Source organism: Salvelinus fontinalis, chromosome 8 (genome assembly GCF_029448725.1).
Source record: "Salvelinus fontinalis isolate EN_2023a chromosome 8, ASM2944872v1, whole genome shotgun sequence".
In the NCBI taxonomy this organism is placed as follows: Eukaryota; Metazoa; Chordata; class Actinopteri; order Salmoniformes; family Salmonidae; genus Salvelinus; species Salvelinus fontinalis.
In genome coordinates, this window is record NC_074672.1 from 13,588,555 (window position 1) to 13,606,214 (window position 17,660).

Below are 17,660 nucleotides of genomic sequence, written 5' to 3' on the forward strand. Positions count from 1 at the left end.
AGTCACTGTGGGTACGACGTCATCAATGCACTTATTAATGAAGCCAGTGACTGATGTGGTGTACTCCTCAATGCCATCGGAAGAATTAGGAAAATATTCCAGTCTGTGCTAGCAAAACAGTCCTGTAGCTTAACATCTGCTTCATCTTTTTTTATTGACGAATCACTGGTGCTCCTGTGTTAATTTTAGCTTGTAAGCAGGAATCAGGAGGATAGAATTATGGTCAGATTTGCGAAATGGAGGGCAAGGGCGAGCTTTGTACGTGTCTCTGTGTGTGTAGTAAAGGTGGTCTAGAGTTTTTTTCCCCCTCTGGTTGCACATTTAACATGCTGGTAGAAATGAGGTAAAAACAGATTTAAGTTTCCCTGCATTAAAGTCCCCAGCCACTAGGAGCGCCGCCTCTGGATGAGCGTTTTCCTCTTTACTTATGGCCGTATACAGCTCATTGAGTGTAGACTTAGTGCCAGAATCGGTTTATGGCGGTAAATAGACAGCTACGAAGAATATAGATGAAAACTCTCTAGGTAGATAGCGTGGTCTACAGCTTATCATGAGATACTCTACCTCAAAACCATCTTAGTTAGACGTAAAATTGCGTGACTTAGATCTTCTCTACAAAAATGTTTTAAAAAAAAACAGATTTCTTGTGCTATTTTATACAGACTATCCACTATATTGACCAGATACTGTAGTGGCTGCTCTAACATCAATTAAAATAAATGGTCTGTGTTCAAGAGGATCAAAACCGCAATGTATAATGGTTAAATTGTGACTGACTGATTTACCAATAATTAGTTGTTATTTATGATACAAGGAGGTTTGTAGATCAGTCAGTCACCTGCAGTCGTTTTGATGCTCTCAAACACTACCAATGGGTGCGTTTGAGTTGTAAGCGAAAGCTACCGACTGTAGACAAAAGTCGAGGATTGAAGTGGGGGGAGGTGCATCTTCGATGGCCACAAGTTGGACACTGATTTTCCAACAGCAATGCTCAGATCAACATCCCAGTGTTGTCATTGTTTATCAAAGGTTTTATTTATGTTGAAATAACATGGCTCCAATACCCATATCACACGCTCACAAACGGAAATCATGTGTGTTCATTGTACAGAGCCTCAAATATCACATTCATTTGTATATAGGTTATCCACTGTATACAGGAAGTTGGTTCCTGTTTCAGTCATGTCTTTGGTCCCATTCACGTGGATCAAATAAACACCCAATTGATTGGTTTACAATAGTGCCTCCCACAATGCAGGCAAGGCTGCAGAAGGAAGTTGGTGAAGAGCAGCTGCAGAAACTTGCAGTCAACTTCATTACCTTTGATCACATGATTTCTGTAAAGTTCATCCAGTCGACATGTAGGAGCAAGTCAGACAATTTCTATGCACATAACGCAACACGTTTTGAAAGACGGTGACCAACGATACGCTCGAACGTGTCCCATGTCTTCAAAAATGGAAGGCAGTTGGAGAAGGTAAGATCAGGTGGGAAAATTCTAGCCAATGAGAGAACGGATATGCATGTGAACAACAGGTGCAACGGTTTCCACTAGTTACCATAAACACAAAGTCAAAACTGTATCCTAAAAATGAAAAAAGTGCTTTTTGGTCTTAATTTAAGGTTAGGGTTAGGCATAAGGTTAGTAGTGTGGTTAAGGTTAGAGTTAGGTTTAAAATCACATTTTGAGAAGATAGAATGTATAAATAGGTGGGATTATATGACTTTGTGTTTGTGGTAACTAATGATGACCAGGCACCACGTTATTGCCAGACTTGTATAGCCAAATATAGTTTTGTGACCTTATTTGACCTTTTCTGCTGCTTTTGGGACATGGTTCGATCCCCCCTTGGGGCACTACTTGTTGACTAATTAAAACACTTAAACAATCACAATACAGTAACTATTGGTCACTCTTCTGTATTATTATTCTAATATGTATTAATTATATAATTGTGTCCATTATTAATGATACTTTTTATGATAAACCTTTTTTAGTGCACTTGAGAGTTAGAGGCCTAGATATCTTACAATGTATTTATATATTTACAGACTGCGTGTGTGTGTGTGAGAGAGAGGAGAGAGAGAGTGTGTGCAGGTTGTGGTTTTTTTCTTCCTTGTCAGCCACCCATCTCTGCTTTTCTGCTTCAGAAAAAGCTGAGGTCTGGAACTCCCTCCAGGTCATCTCTCTCTCCATTCCTTTGCCTTGGTTGCCTGATGACTCACCCTGAATTTAAATCGCTACATACATTCATTGTGGAGAACAAACATCAGTTTGGCCAGAGCAATGTGATGGGTAGCCAGGGGCCTTAGTTTATTGTCCTGCAAAAGTGTTTTTAATGTACTATCTGCCTGCCACTCCTGGGAACCTTGTATATACTGTATGTGAGGGAGAGAGAGAGAGTGTGAGAGCGAGTAATGTTTTTCAACTCAGAAAAAGCACACAGAATTTCCTCAAACTGTACACATTAAGCAATACTCTTTTACAATATTATCAATCACACTTTGATTTGATAGCTATTTAGATTAATTATGTAGATGTTGATAATGGATATGTAGGAGTAGATATCTCCGATCCTAAAATAAAATGGAGAATACATAAAATAAACAAGTAATTACAAATGATTTACATTGGGGATAATGTGTGTGTGTGTGTGTGTGACAGCGAGAGAGTGTGTGTGTGTGTGTGTGTGTGCATGTTGTGTTTTATTTTTCCTTGTCACTCAACCATCTCTGCTTTGTCAGTCTTGATAGGCCCAGTGTATGCATGTCTGGGAGAGGCTGTCGGGCAGTGGTGGAGTGCATGGTAGATCTGAAAGAGAGATGCACAAAGTGGCAGTAAGTATATAGCTCAACAACATGTTTGTGTGTGTACTGTACTGTTGGTGTGAGTGAATGTGTATGATAATGTAAGCTGAATTACCTGATTCCATCTGAGAATCCTTAAAAGTTTCTCCCTTCACGGCCAGTGTAGTAGGACCTGGTGCAGCCAGTAAAATAAATACCACAGCAGAGGACTGCTGTGAATGCAGCTGAACTGCTAAGGGTGGCAGATCTGAAAGAGAGAGGCACAATTTTTTAGATTCAATCAGATACTGAAGACTTTTTTTAACCTTTATTTAATAAGGCAAGTCAGTTAAGAACACATTCTTATTTACAATGACAGCCTAGGAACAGTGGGCTAACTTCCTTGTTCAGTGGCTGAATGACAGATTTTTACCTTGTCAGCTCAGGGATTCGATCTGGCAACCTTTTGGTTACTGGCCCAACACTCTAACCACTAGACTACCTGCTGCAGATAGCCGACTCCCACATAGCTGTTGTTTTGGTGGTGTCTGAGGTTTAACTGCGGTGGAGTTGTAAAATCGGTAACCAGCTGCTCTTGATCATTGTCACAAAGCCACACCCATCCTACTCGTGATACAAGTTCCGAACGAGAAAGTGTAGGCTATATAAACTCAGCAAAAAAAGAAATGTCCCTTTTTCAGGATCCTGTCTTTCAAAGATAATTTGTAAAAATCTGAATAACTTCACAGATCTTCATTTTAAAGGGTTTAAACACTGTTTCCCATACTTGTTCAATGAACCATAAACAATTAATGAACCTGCAACTGTGGAACGGGCACAAAGACACTAACAGCTTAGGAGAATAATAGGATTCCACTATTTCAGAAGCTCCTTAATTATCCTCTGGCACTTAATTGTATGAGATGGAGATTTGTCTATGGCAACATCTCAAAGTATCTCATATATTGAAGGACATTTATAATTTATTTATGTGTGTGTGATGAGCTACTTTTTAATTAAGGGGGTATCTCTAGACCGAGGGTAGAGAGACAGAATACTACTGAGCAGATTCTCTATTTCCCAACAGAGGAACAAATCATTGATGCCAAGGAGTAAACAAGGGAGAGCGAACAGCACTATAATGTTTAAAAATGTAACTAAGAAAAACAGTCCTTCCTTCCCTCCATGTTATTGCACAACTCCTTGTCTAGCATCAACATTATTAGGCAATTACGGTCACAGTTATGAAAAGTTAGGACACTAAAGAGGCCTTTCTACTGACTCTGAAAAACACCAAAAGAAAGATGCCCAGCGTCCCTGTTCATGTGGGTGGACGTGCCTTAGGCATGTTGCAAGGAGGCATGAGGACTGCAGATGTGGCCAGGGCAATAAATTGCAATGTCCGTACCTGTGAGACGCCTAAGACAGCGCTACAGAGAGACAGGACGGACAGCTGATTGTCCTCGCAGTGGCAGACCACATGTAACAACACCTGCACAGGCTCGGTACATCCGAACATCACACTTGCAGGACAGGTACAGGATGGCAATAACAACTGCCCGAGTTACACCAGGAATGCACAATCCCTCCATCAGACTGTCCGCAATAGGCTGAGAGAGGCTGGACTGAGGGCTTGTAGGCCTGTTGTAAGGCAGGTCCCCACCAGACATCACCGGCAACAACGTCGCCTATGGGCACAAATCCACCGTTGCTAGACCAGACAGGACTGGCAAAAAGTGCTCTTCACTGACAAGTCACGATTTTGTCTTACATGGGGTGATGGTCGGATTCGCGTTTATCGTCGAAGGAATGAGCGTTACACCGATGCCTGTACTCTGGAGCGGGATTGATTTGGAGGTGGAGGATCTGTCATGGTCTGGGGCGGTGTGTCACAGCATCATCAGACAGATGTTGTTGTCATTGCAGGCAATCTCAATGCTGTGCGTTACAGGGAAGACATCCTCCTCCCTCATGTGGTACCGTTCCTGCAGGCTCATCCTGACATGACCCTCCAGCATGACAATGCCACCAGTCATTCTGCTCACACTGTGTGATTTCCTGCAAGACAGGAATGTCAGTGTTCTGCCATAGCCAGCGAAGAGCCCGGATCTCAATCCCATTGAGCACATCTGGGACCTTAAGGATCAGAGGGTGAGGGCTAGTGCCATTCCCCCCAGAAATCTCCGGAACTTGCAGGTGCCTTGGTGGAAGAGTGGGGTAACATCTCACAGCAAGAACTGGCAAATCTGGTGCAGTCCATGAGGAGGAGATGCACTGCAATACTTAATGCAGCTGGTGGCCACACCAGATACTGACTGTTACTTTTGAACCCCCCTTTGTTCAGGGACACATTATTCCATTTATGTTAGTCACATGTCTGGTGAACTTGTTCAGCTTATGTCTCAGTTGTTGAATCTTGTTATGTTCATACAAATATTTACACATGTTAAGTTTGCTGAAAATAAATGCAATTTACAGTGAGATGACGTTTTACAAATAATGATGACACTGCCAATGACACCACCAAAACAAACGCTATGCGGATTTCGGCTAAAGCGTATGTGATTGAATAGAGCCCCAAGTGAGGGAGAGTAGGGATGTGTGTATTAGAGGTCGTCCGATTAATCGGAATAGCCGATTAATTAGGGCCGATTTCAAATTTTCATAACAATTGGAAATCGGTATTTTTGGACACCGATTTGGCCGATTTCCCCCCCCCCCCACCTTTATTTAATCTTTATTTAACTAGGCAAGTCAGTTAAGAACACATTCTTATTTTCAATGACGGCCTAGGAACGGTGGGTTAACTGCCACGTTCAGGAGTAGAACGACAGATTTTTACCTTGTCAGCTCGGGGGATTCAATCTTGCAACCTTACAGTTAACTAGTCCAACGCTCTAACCACCTGATTACATTGCACTCCACGAGGAGCCTGCCTGTTACGCGGATGCAGTAGAAGCCAAGGTAAGTTTCTAGCTAGCATTAAACTTATCTTAGAAAAACCAATCAATCAATCAACCATAATCACTTGTTAACTACAGATGGTTGATGATATTACTAGTTTATCTAGAGTGTCCTGCGTTGCATATAATCGATGCGGTGCGTATCGTTGCTCCAATGGGTACCTAACCATAAACATCAATGCCTTTCTTAAAATCAATACACAGAAGTATATATTTTTAAACCTGCATATTTAGCTGAAAGAAATCCAGGTTAGCAGGCAATATTAACCAGGTGAAATTGTGTCACTTCTCTTGCATTCATCGCACGCAGAGTCAGTGTATATGCAACAGTTTGGGCCGACTAATTTGCCAGAATTTTACGTAATTATGACATACCATTGAAGGTTGTGTAATGTAACAGGAATATTTAGACTTATGGATCCCACCCGTTAGATAAAATACGGAACGGTTCCGTATTTCACAGAAAGAATAAATGTCTTGTTTTCGAGATGATAGTTTCCGGATTCGACCATATTAATGACCTAAGGCTCGTATTTCTGTGTGTTATTATGTTATAACTAAGTCTATGATTTGATAGAGCAGTCTGACTGAGCGGTGGTAGGCAGCAGCAGGCTCGTAAGCATTCATTCAAACAGCACTTTACTGCAATTTGCCAGAAGCTTTTCGCTGTGCTTCAAGCCTATCAACTCCCGAGATTAGGCTGGTGTAACCGATGTGAAATGGCTAGCTAGTTAGTGGGGTGCGCGCTAATAGCGTTTCAAATGTCACTCGCTCTGAGACTTGGAGTAGTTATTCCCCTTGCTCTGCATGGGTAATGCTGATTCGAGGTTGGCTGTTGTCGTTGTGTTCCTGGTTTGAGCTCAGGTAGGAGCGAGGAGAGTGATGGAAGCTATACTGTTACACTGGCAATACTAAAGTGCCTATAAGAACATCCAATAGTCAAAGGTTAATGAAATTCAAATGGTATAGAGAGAAATAGTCCTATTATTCCTATAATAACTACAACCTAAAACTTCTTACCTGGTAATATTGAAGACTCATGTTAAAAGGAACCAACAGCTTTCATATGTTCTCATGTTCTGAGCAAGGAACTTAAACGTTAGCTTTCTTACATGGCACATATTGCACTTTTACTTTCTTCTCCAACACTTTGTTTTTGCATTATTTAAACCAAATTGAACATGTTTCATTATTTATTTGAGGATACATTTATTTTATTGATGTATTATATTAAGTTAATAAGTGTTCATTCAGTATTGTTGTAATTGTCATTATTACAAATAAAATAAAACAATTGGCCGATTAATCGATATTGGCTTTTTTGGGTCCTCCAATAATCGGATTCGGCTTTGAAAAATCATAATCGGTCGACCTCTAGTGTGTATACATGTACAGTACTAGTCAAAATCTTGGAAACACCTACTCATTCAAGGGTTTTTCTTATTTTTACTATTTTCTACATTGTAGAATAATAGTGAAGACATTAAAACTATGAAATAACACATATGGAAGTAACCAAAAAACTGTTAAACAAATCAAAATATATTTTAGATTCTTCAAAGTAGCCACCCTATGCCTTGACGCCCTTTGTCCTCGTCTTGTTGTGTCCTGTGTATATAATATATATTTCCATCTTTTCTTCGCATATCTTTTTTTTTTTTTTTTTCTAAAAACTCAACTTCAAAACACTTTCCTGCAACCCGCCTCACCATTAAAAAAAAAGTATTATTCACCTCTAATCTGAAATCCACAACAGAAGCTAGCCAGAAGTTAGCCAGTTCACTGGCTAACGTTAGTATTCAGCTAACCACGGTTGGCAGTCATCAGCTATCCTTTAGCTCGAAAAGCTATTGCCAGTTTTGTACAACACGACTCAGACCAGAGCATACCGGACCTATTTTCTCTCCATATCCCCGGATTTCTACCGCAAGCTCTGGACATTTACACCTGGATCTTGCAGATAGCTTGCTGCTATCCGAGTGACTATTGGCTAACGTTGGTACTGGAGCAAACATCAATTATTCCGGAGCTAGCTAGCTGAAGAGTTCCATCAGCCACTCCTGGGCTACAATCACCTATCCGGACTCGTTTTACTGCCGATGCGGAGCCCCACCGGGCCTTCACGACTGACTACTGACGCCCGGCTAGCTGTCTGAATCGCCGTGACCCCAACCAACTTCACTACTCACTGGACCCTTATGATCACTCTGCTAAGCATGCCTCTCCTTAATGTCAATATGCTTTGTCCATTGCTGTTCTGGTTAGTGTTTATTGGCTTATTTCACTGTAGAGCCTCTAGCCCTGCTCATTATACCTTATCCAACCGTTCAGTTCCACCACCCACACATGCAATGACATCACCTGGTTTCAATTATGTTTCTAGATACAATATCTCTCTCATCATCACTCGATGCCTAGGTTTACCTACACTGTATTGTAAGAAATTGTAATAGAGACTGAAACTAGCAATAACTACATTTCAACATAAGCCATATTTTATACAAAAATATACATACTCCTTATTTCTCTTGGACATATGCTGGACTTAAGACACCAATTGCAGACACACATAATTCCCCTCCCCCATAATAACCACAGAACACACCCAACCCATGGTTGGATCTCAGGACAAAGAACTATCTCAGGAACCAATGGAACGTGGACACCAGGCCTGATCAGGACTAACCAAGACCCAGATCGACCAATCGGAAGGCCGGACTCGCAGAAATACCTACTTTGCTTATTGTCTATATAATACTGTACGAGTCTTGAAACTTTCTCTTTCCGGACGATTTCATACAAATCAGACAGAAAGAGCCGTGCTGCACGCTTTGCCTAATATCTTTACACTTGAATAAATCTGCCTTATTATACAATTATCCACCTCGTCCTATTGTCTCCTCTTGTTCTCCTGTCAACAGTAAACGTTTTACTAACAGTATTCACATCCTACCATACCTTTGTCTGTACATTATACCTTGAAGCTATTTTATCGCCCCCAGAAACCTGCTCCTTTTACTCTCTGTTCCGGACGTCCTAGACGACCAATTCTCATAGCTTTTAGCCGTACCCTTACCCTTATCCTACTCCTTCTCTGTTCCTCTGGTGATGTAGAGGTGAATCCAGGCCCTGCAGTGCCTAGCTCCACTCCTATTCATTTACATTACATTTAAGTCATTTAGCAGACGCTCTTATCCAGAGCGACTTACAAATTGGTGCATTCACCTTATGATATCCAGTGGAACAACCACTTTACAATAGTGCATCTAACTCTTTTAAGGGGGGGGGGGGTTAGAAGGATTACTTTATCCTATCCTAGGTATTCCTTAAAGAGGTGGGGTTTCAGGTGTCTCCGGAAGGTGGTGATTGACTCCGCTGACCTGGCGTCGTAAGGGAGTTTGTTCCACCATTGGGGTGCCAGAGCAGCGAACAGTTTTGACTGGGCTGAGCGGGAACTGTACTTCCTCAGAGGTAGGGAGGCGAGCAGGCCAGAGGTGGATGAACGCAGTGCCCTTGTTTGGGTGTAGGGCCTGATCAGAGCCTGAAGGTACGGAGGTGCCGTTCCTCTCACAGCTCCGTAGGCAAGCACCATGGTCTTGTAGCGGATGCGAGCTTCAACTGGAAGCCAGTGGAGAGAGCGGAGGAGCGGGGTGACGTGAGAGAACTTGGGAAAGTTGAACACCAGACGGGCTGCGGCGTTCTGGATGAGTTGTAGGGGTTTAATGGCACAGGCAGGGAGCCCAGCCAACAGCGAGTTGCAGTAATCCAGACGGGAGATGACAAGTGCCTGGATTAGGACCTGCGCCGCTTTATTCCCCAGGCGCTCTCTTTTGATGACATCTGTAACCGTAATAGCCTTGGTTTCATGCATGTTAACATTAGAAGCCTCCTCCCTAAGTTTGTTTTATTCACTGCTTTAGTACACTCTGCCAACCCGGATGTCCTAGCCGTGTCTGAATCCTGGCTTAGGAAGACCATCAAAGACTCTGAAATCTCCATCCCTAACTACAGCATTTTCAGACAAGATAGAACGGCCAAAGGGGGCGGTGTTGTAATCTACTGCAGAGAGAGCCTGCAGAGTTCTGTCCTACTATCCAGGTCTGTACCCAAACAATTTGAACTTATACTTTTAAAAATCCACCTCTCTAAAAACATGTCTCTCACCGTTGCCACCTGCTATAGACCACCCTCTGCCCCCAGCTGTGCTCTGGACACCATATGTGAACTGATTGCCCCCCATCTATCTTCAGAGCTTGTGCTGCTAGGTGACCTAAACTGGGACATGCTTAACACCCCAGCCATCCTACAATCTAAGCTTGATGCCCTCAATCTCATACAAACTATCAATGAACCTACCAGGTACCACCCCAAAGCCGTAAACACAGGCACCCTCATAGATATCATCCTAATCTGCCCTCTAAATACACCTCTGCTGTTTTCAAGATCTCAGCGATCACTGCCTCATTGTCTGCATCCGTAATGGGTCAGCGGTCAAACGACCTCCACTAATCACTGTCAAACGCTCCCTGAAACACTTTAGCGAGCAGGCCTTTCTAATCGACCTGGCCCGGGTATCCTGGAAGGCTATTGACCTCATCATGTCAGTAGAGGATGCCTGGTTATTTTTTTTTAATGCATTCCTCACCATCTTAAATAAGCATGCCCCATTCAAGAAATGTAGAACCAGGAACAGATATAGCCCTTGGTTCTCTCCAGACCTGACTGCCCTTAACCAACACAAAAACATCCTATGGCGTTCTGCATTAGCATCGAAAAGGCCCCATGATATGCAACTTTTCAGGGAAGTTAGAAACCAATATACACAGGCAGTTAGAAAAGCCAAGGTTAGCTTTTTCAAGCAGAAATTTGCTTCCTGCAACACAAACTCAAAAAAGTTCTGGGACACTGTAAAGTCCATGGAGAATAAGATCACCTCCTCCCAGCTGCCCACTGCACTGAGGATAGGAAACTCTGTCACCACCGATAAATCCACTATAATTGAGAATTTCAATAAGCATTTTTCTACTGCTGGCCATGCTTTCCACCTGGCTACCCCTACCCCGGTGAACAGCACTGCACCCTCCACAGCAACTTGCCCAAGCCTTCCCCATTTCTCCTTCTCCCAAATCCAGTCAGCTGATGTTCTGAAAGAGCTGCAAAATCTGGACCCCTACAAATCAGCCGGGCTAGACAATCTGGACCCTTTCTTTCTAAAAAGATCTGCCGAAATTGTTGCAACCCCTATTACTAACCTGTTCAACCTCTCTTTCGTGTCGTCTGAGACCCCCTCAGATTGGAAAGCAGCTGCGGTCATCCCCCTCTTCAAAGGGGGCTACACTCTTGACCCAAACTGCTACAGACCTATATCTATCCTACCCTGCCTTTCTAAGGTCTTTGAAAGCCAAGTCAACAAACAGATTACCGACCATTTAGAATCCCACCGCACCTTCTCCGCTATGCAATCTGGTTTCAGAGCTGGTCATGGGTGCACCTGAGCCACGCTCAAGGTCCTAAACGATATCTTAACCGCCATCAATAAGAAACAATACTGTGCAGCCGTATTCATTGACCTGGCCAAGGCTTTCAACTCTGTCAATCAACACATCCTCATCGGCAGACTCGATAGCCTTGGTTTCTCAAATGATTGCCCCGCCTGGTTCACCAACTACTTCTCTGATAAAGTTCAGTGTGTCAAATCGGAGGGCCTGTTGTCCGGGCCTCTGGCAGTCTCTATGGTGGTGCCACAGGGTTCAATTCTTGGGCCGACTCTCTTCTCTGTATACATCAATGATGTTGCTCTTGCTGCTGGTGAGTCTCTGATCCACCTCTACGCAGACGACACCATTCTGTATACTTCTGGCCCTTCTTTGGACACTCCAGACGAGCTTCAATGCCATACAACTCTCCTTCCGTGGCCTCCAACTGCTCTTAAATACAAGGAAAACTAAATGCATGCACTTCAACCGATCGCTGCACCCGCCCGCCCGTCTAGCGTCACTACTCTGGACGGTTCTGACTTAGAATATGTGGACAACTACCTAGGTGTCTGGTTAGACTGTAAACCCTCCTTCCAGACTCACATCAAACATCTCCAATCCAAATTCGCTTCCTATTCGCTTCCTATTTTGCAACAAAGCATCCTTCACTCATGCTGCCAAACATACCCTCGTAAAACTGACCATCCTACCGACCCTCGACTTCGGCGATGTCATTTACATAATAGCCTCTAATACCCTACTCAATAAATTGGATGCAGTCTATCACAGTGCCATCTGTTTTGTCACCAAAGCCCCATATACTACTCAACACTGCGACCTGTACGCTCTCGTTGGCTGGCCCTCGCTTCATACTCGTCGCCAAACCCACTGGCTCCAGGTCATCTACAAGACCATGCTAGGTAAAGTCCCTCCTTATCTCAGCTTGCTGGTCACCATAGCAGCACCCGTAGCACGTGCTCCAGCAGGTATATCTCTCTGGTCACCCCCAAAGCCAACTCCTCCTTCCAGTTCTCTGCTGCCAATGACTGGAATGAACTACAAACATCTCTGAAACTGTAAACACTTATCTCCCTCACTAGCTTTAAGCACCAGCTGTCAGAGTAGCTCACAGATTACTGCACCTGTACATAGCCCATCTATAATTTAGCCCAAACAACTATCTCTTCCCCTACTGTATTTATTTATGTTTTTTTTTTGCTCCTTTGCACCCCATTATTTCTATTTCTACTTTGCACATTCTTCCACTGCAAATCTACAATTCCAGTGTTTTACTTGCTATATTGTATTTATATTATATTTACTTCGCCACCATGGCCTTTTTTTGCCTTTACATCCCTTATCTCAACTAATTTGCTCACATTGTATATAGACTTATTTTTCTACTGTATTATTGACTGTATGTTTGTTTTACTCCATGTGTAACTCTGTGTTGTTGAATGTGTCGAACTGCTTTGCTTTATCTTGGCCAGGTCGCAATTGTAAATAAGAACTTGTTCTCAACTTGCCTAACTGCTTTAATAAAGGTGAAATAAATAAATAAAATAACAGCTTTGCACACTCTTGGCATTCTCTCAACCAGCTTCATGAGGAATGATTTTCCAACAGTCTTGAAGGAGTTCCCACATATGCTGAGCACTTGTTGGCTGCTTTTCCTTCACTCTGTGGTCTAACTCATCCAAAACCATCTCAAATGGGTTGAGGTCAGGTGATTGTGGAGGCCAGGTCATCTGATGCAGCAATCCATCACTCCTTCTTGGTCAATTTGTCACACCTTGATCTGTTTTACCTGTCTTTGTGCTTGTCTCCACCCCCCTCCAAGTGTCGTCCATCTTCCCCATTATCACCAGTGCATTTATACCTGTATCCTCTGTTTATCTAATGCCAGTTCGTCTTGTCTCGTCAAGCCTACCAGCGTGTTTTTTCCATGCTCCTGGTTTTCCTAGTCTCTGTTTTCTAGCCCTCCCGGTTCCGACCTTTTCTGCCTGCCCTGACACTGAGACCTCCTGCCTACCCTGACCTCGAGCCTGTCTGTCACCCTGAACCTTTTTGGACTCTGACCTGGTTAATGAAATTCTGCCTGTCCTCAACCTGCCTCTTGTATTTTAATAAATATCAGAGACTCGAACCATCTGCCTCCTGTCTCTTCATCTGTGTCATTATACAAATAGCCCTTACACAGCCTGGAGGAGTGTTTGGTCATTGTCCTGTTATAAAACAAATTATAGTCCCACTAAGCGCAAATCAGATGGGATGGCGTATCCCTGCAGAATGCTGTGGTAGCCATGCTGGTTAAGTGTGCCTTGAATTCTAAATAAATCCCCAACAGTGTCACCAGAAAAGCCCCCCCACACCATCACACCTGCTTCACGTTGGGAACCACACACGCGGAGATCATCCGTTCACCTACTCTGCATCTCACAAAGACACGGCGGTTGTTACCTCCAATTTGGACTCTCCAAAGGACAGATTTCCACCGGTCTAATGTCCATTGCTTGTGTTTCTTGGCCCAAGATAGTCTCTTCTTCTTATTGGTGTCCTTTAGTAGTGGTTTCTTTGCAGCATTCTGACAATCAAGGTCTGATTCATGCAGTCTCCTCTGAACAGTTGATGTTGAGATGTGTCTGTTACTTGAACTGAAGCATTTATTTGGGCTGCAATTTCTGAGGCTGGTAACTCTAAAAAACGTATCCTCTGCAGCAGAGGTAACTCTGGGTCTTCCTTTCCTGTGATGTTCCTCATGAGAGCCAGTTTCATCATAGCGCTTGATGGTTTTTGTGGCTGCATATTGACTGACCTTCTGTCACGACTTCTGCCGAAGTCGTTGCCTCTCCTTGTTCGGGCGGTGTTCGGCGGTCGACGTCACCGGTCTTCTAGCCATCATCGATCCATTTTTCATTTTCCATTGGTTTTGTCTTGTCTTCCCACACACCTGTTTTCAATCCCATCCATTACCTCTTGTGTATTTAACCCTCTGTTTCCCCTCATGTCTTTGTCAGAGATTGTTTTATGTCAACAGTTGTTTATTGGTGTATAGGTGCGCGACGGGTCCTCGTACCCATGTTTATTTTATGTATGTACATTTTCGTGTTTGGAGCATGTTAAGTGGACATTTATTAAAAGTCTCCATTTACACTCAGTTTAACTCTCCTGCGCCTGACTTCCCTGCCACCTATACACACGGATCTGACACCTTCATGTTTTAAAGCAGGGGTGTCAAACTCATTCCACGGAGGGCCTTGTGTCTGCAGGTTTTTGGTCTTTCCTTTCAATAAAGCCCTAGACAACCAGGTGTGGGGAGTTCCTAACTAATTAGTGATGTTAATTCATCAATCAAGTACAAGGGTGGAGCGAAAACCCGCAGACACTCGGCCCTCCATGGAATGAGTTTGACACCTGTGTTTTAAAGTAATGATGGACCGTCGTTTCTCTTTGCTTATTTGAGCTGTTCTTGCCATAATATGGACTTGGTCTTTTACCAAATAGGGCTATCTTCTGTATACCACCCCTACCTTGTCACAACACAACTGATTGGCTCAAACTTAAGAAGAATCGAAATTCTACAAATTAACTTTTAACAAGGCACACCTGTTAATTTGAATGCATTCCAGGTGACTACCTCGTGAAGCTGGTTGAGAGAATACCAAGAGTGTGCAAAGCTGTAATCGAGGCAAACAGTGGCTACTTTGAGGAATCTAAAATAAAAATATAATTTGATTTGTTTAACACTTTTTTGGTTACTACATGATTCCATATGTGTTATTTCATAATTTTGATGTCTTCACTATTATTCTAAAATGTAGAAAATAGTACAAATAAAGAAAAACCCTTGAATGAGTAGGTGTGTCCAAACTTTTGACTGGTACTGTATGTGATATTTACCTGTATCACCTGTCACGGCCGGTGTAGCAGGTGCAGGAGCAGAAGACTGTAGCTATGAGGGCTGTGGTTGAGCTAATAGGGGTGTCAGATCTAAAAGAGAGCGGCACAATTTTCTTAAGTGAAAATAATTATACAACAAACAGAGAGTGATTAAGTGAGTGAGTGTTTATACGTGTGTGTGATAATTACCTGGACCACATCACACAGCTTCAAGTCTACAAGCCTCTAGAAGTTCCAGGGTGCCACTCCAGGCCTGGAACAGCTTGGTGGAAACACAGTTACCTGTCACCCACTGAGCCTAGTTGGCAGATCTGAAAGATAGACACAATATTATGTTAATGACAAAGCCTTGACTACACACTAACCTAAATTAAGTGTGTTTGTGTGTGTATAGGACAACCACGCAGCCACGCAATTTTCCCAACTGCTCATTGTACTTGCACTCGCAAACTGTGGTGTGTGTGTTCTGTGTTATTGTGACTCAGAAGTGTGTCAACCTGACCACATCCTTGTAGTAGGACATTCAGTGATTAGCTTTGGAAAAAATTACTATCAACATTGTACAGTAAAAAGGATATCAAATATTCAGATCTGGATTGACAAGTTGGCTAAATCATGTGAAGTTACAAAACCTCTCGGTCTACACTTAAATTAAATAAAGGATTTAGGACCTGAGCTCGAGGACCATACCTCAGGACTTCCTGTCCCTGTCCCCAGTCCACCTGGTCGTGCTACTGATCCAGTTTCTGATGTTTCTGTCTGCGGCTATGGAACCCTGAACTTCCCAGGGCTCACTGGAAGTGCTACCTTGTCCCAGACCTGCTGTTTGATCCTGTCTCTCTCTACCGGACCTACTGTCTCAATCTCTAAATGCTCAGCTATGAAGAGCCAACTGGCATTTAATCCTGAGTTGCTGAACTATTGCACCCTCTATAACCATTGTGATTCTTTTTTGACCCTGCTGGTCATCAATGAATGTTTAAATGTCTTAAAGAACGATCTGGCCTAAATAGGTGTACTCTTTTATAATATCCACCAGCACAGCCAGAAGAAGACTGGCCACCTCTCGGCGCCTGGCACCTCTCCAGGTTTCTTCATATGTTCCTGCCTTTCTAGGGAGTTTTTCCTAGCCACTGTGCTTCTACATCTGCATTGCTTGCTCTTTGGAGTTTTAGGCTTGGTATCTGTATAAGCACTTTGTGACAACTGCTGATGTAAAATAACTTTGAGTGCTTGTATATGCTTCTATTCATGTCAGTAACTCTAAATATGACATTGAGTTATCTTACATTTCCTCAATAGGAAGTTAAGCCAACACTATTCCTTGTCTTTCCTGCTGGGGACAGGGGGCTTCAGGTTTTGGAAATACCTAAAGAATTGTAATATCAACAATAATTAGTGGACACATTTATGAATGAAATTCAAGGTGTTTATCTCATCTGATTGAGAATTGCTGGTGATATACTGTACATGTCCATTTTCTTTTGAAAAACTACCACTGAACCACACAATTCTATCTAGTGAGAGTAAACACCACCGTTAACTTATTTCACCAGGTCAAAAATAACAAAACATTTTTCAAGGAAGACCTAGCAAAGAGGGCAGAGCTCTCAAGTAAAAGGCATATCTATAGCAGCAGCTACTATGGTATGGATAAAGACAATGTGACACCACCACATCTGCATGAATGTGTGACCTCTCTATAATATTATCTAATTTAAGCTATTAGCTTAACTAGTTAACTTAGTTCCAAAGAGACAACCAATGACATTAACAGTCAAATGTCTATCTAGTTAGCAATGGTTACATGTAAAACCACTTTAGAGATGATTACAAAGGTTTGAAAGCAAAGTTGACTTATTGGTCTGCTGCTCTTCAGAACTAGAGGCATCCACATACCTAGCGTTGTTAGCATTAGTTAGCTAGCAATGCTAGCTATCAAACTATCTATCCAGCAAGAATGTCAAAAACAAAATAAAATATGTTAAGCCATGCTGATTTAGTAAGGTAAATCCAATTGGTCGGAAGTAATTAACAGGCTGAATGTACATTTCTGTGACTCACTAGCTAACTTTAGCTTGCTAGTTGTCCCAGCGCGCGGATTCTTTGGCTAAACAGCCCTAAACCATTTCTCATGCATTGTCAATGGGGTTTCTAAAACAACCCGGGTGTATTGTAATTCTGGCCACTGGTTGGTTTTGTGGCACTAGTTTGATTTCCCATAGGGAACACTGAAAACAGGACGACGTGCATATTTCTTAGCCTAGCAGCAGTCACTGAGACAACTGGCCTCTTAATAACGTTATTTTTTTTGAGTTACTGGGATGTCACGTTTCCTATTTATATCAGTACACTTCTAACAACCTAATCATTACGAAACTTCTATTCGATCAATAAGCCACACCTAGCAAATAAACCATTACCTTTTTTGTTAACCAGATTCGACACTCTTATTGACCTCCTCCATCATAGCACTACATGACCAAAAGTGTGTGGACATCTGCTTGTCTAGAAAATAAAGGAGAGCCGCACA

At 42.7% G+C, this 17,660-nt stretch overlaps 1 long non-coding RNA gene across 2 annotated transcripts; it reads right to left on the reverse strand.

Moving 5' to 3' along the window:
- Positions 1-2,288: 2,288 nt before the first annotated feature.
- Positions 2,289-17,660, reverse strand: LOC129860633 (uncharacterized). 2 transcript variants are annotated; one of them, XR_008760396.1, is made up of 5 exons: positions 17,551-17,660; positions 15,317-15,438; positions 15,128-15,217; positions 2,924-3,055; positions 2,289-2,812 (listed from the first exon to the last, which is right to left on the reverse strand). It is a non-coding gene; the product is annotated as an uncharacterized LOC129860633 (long non-coding RNA). The 2 variants fall into 2 exon arrangements; XR_008760397.1 differs by lacking the exon at positions 17,551-17,660 and adding an exon at positions 17,192-17,282.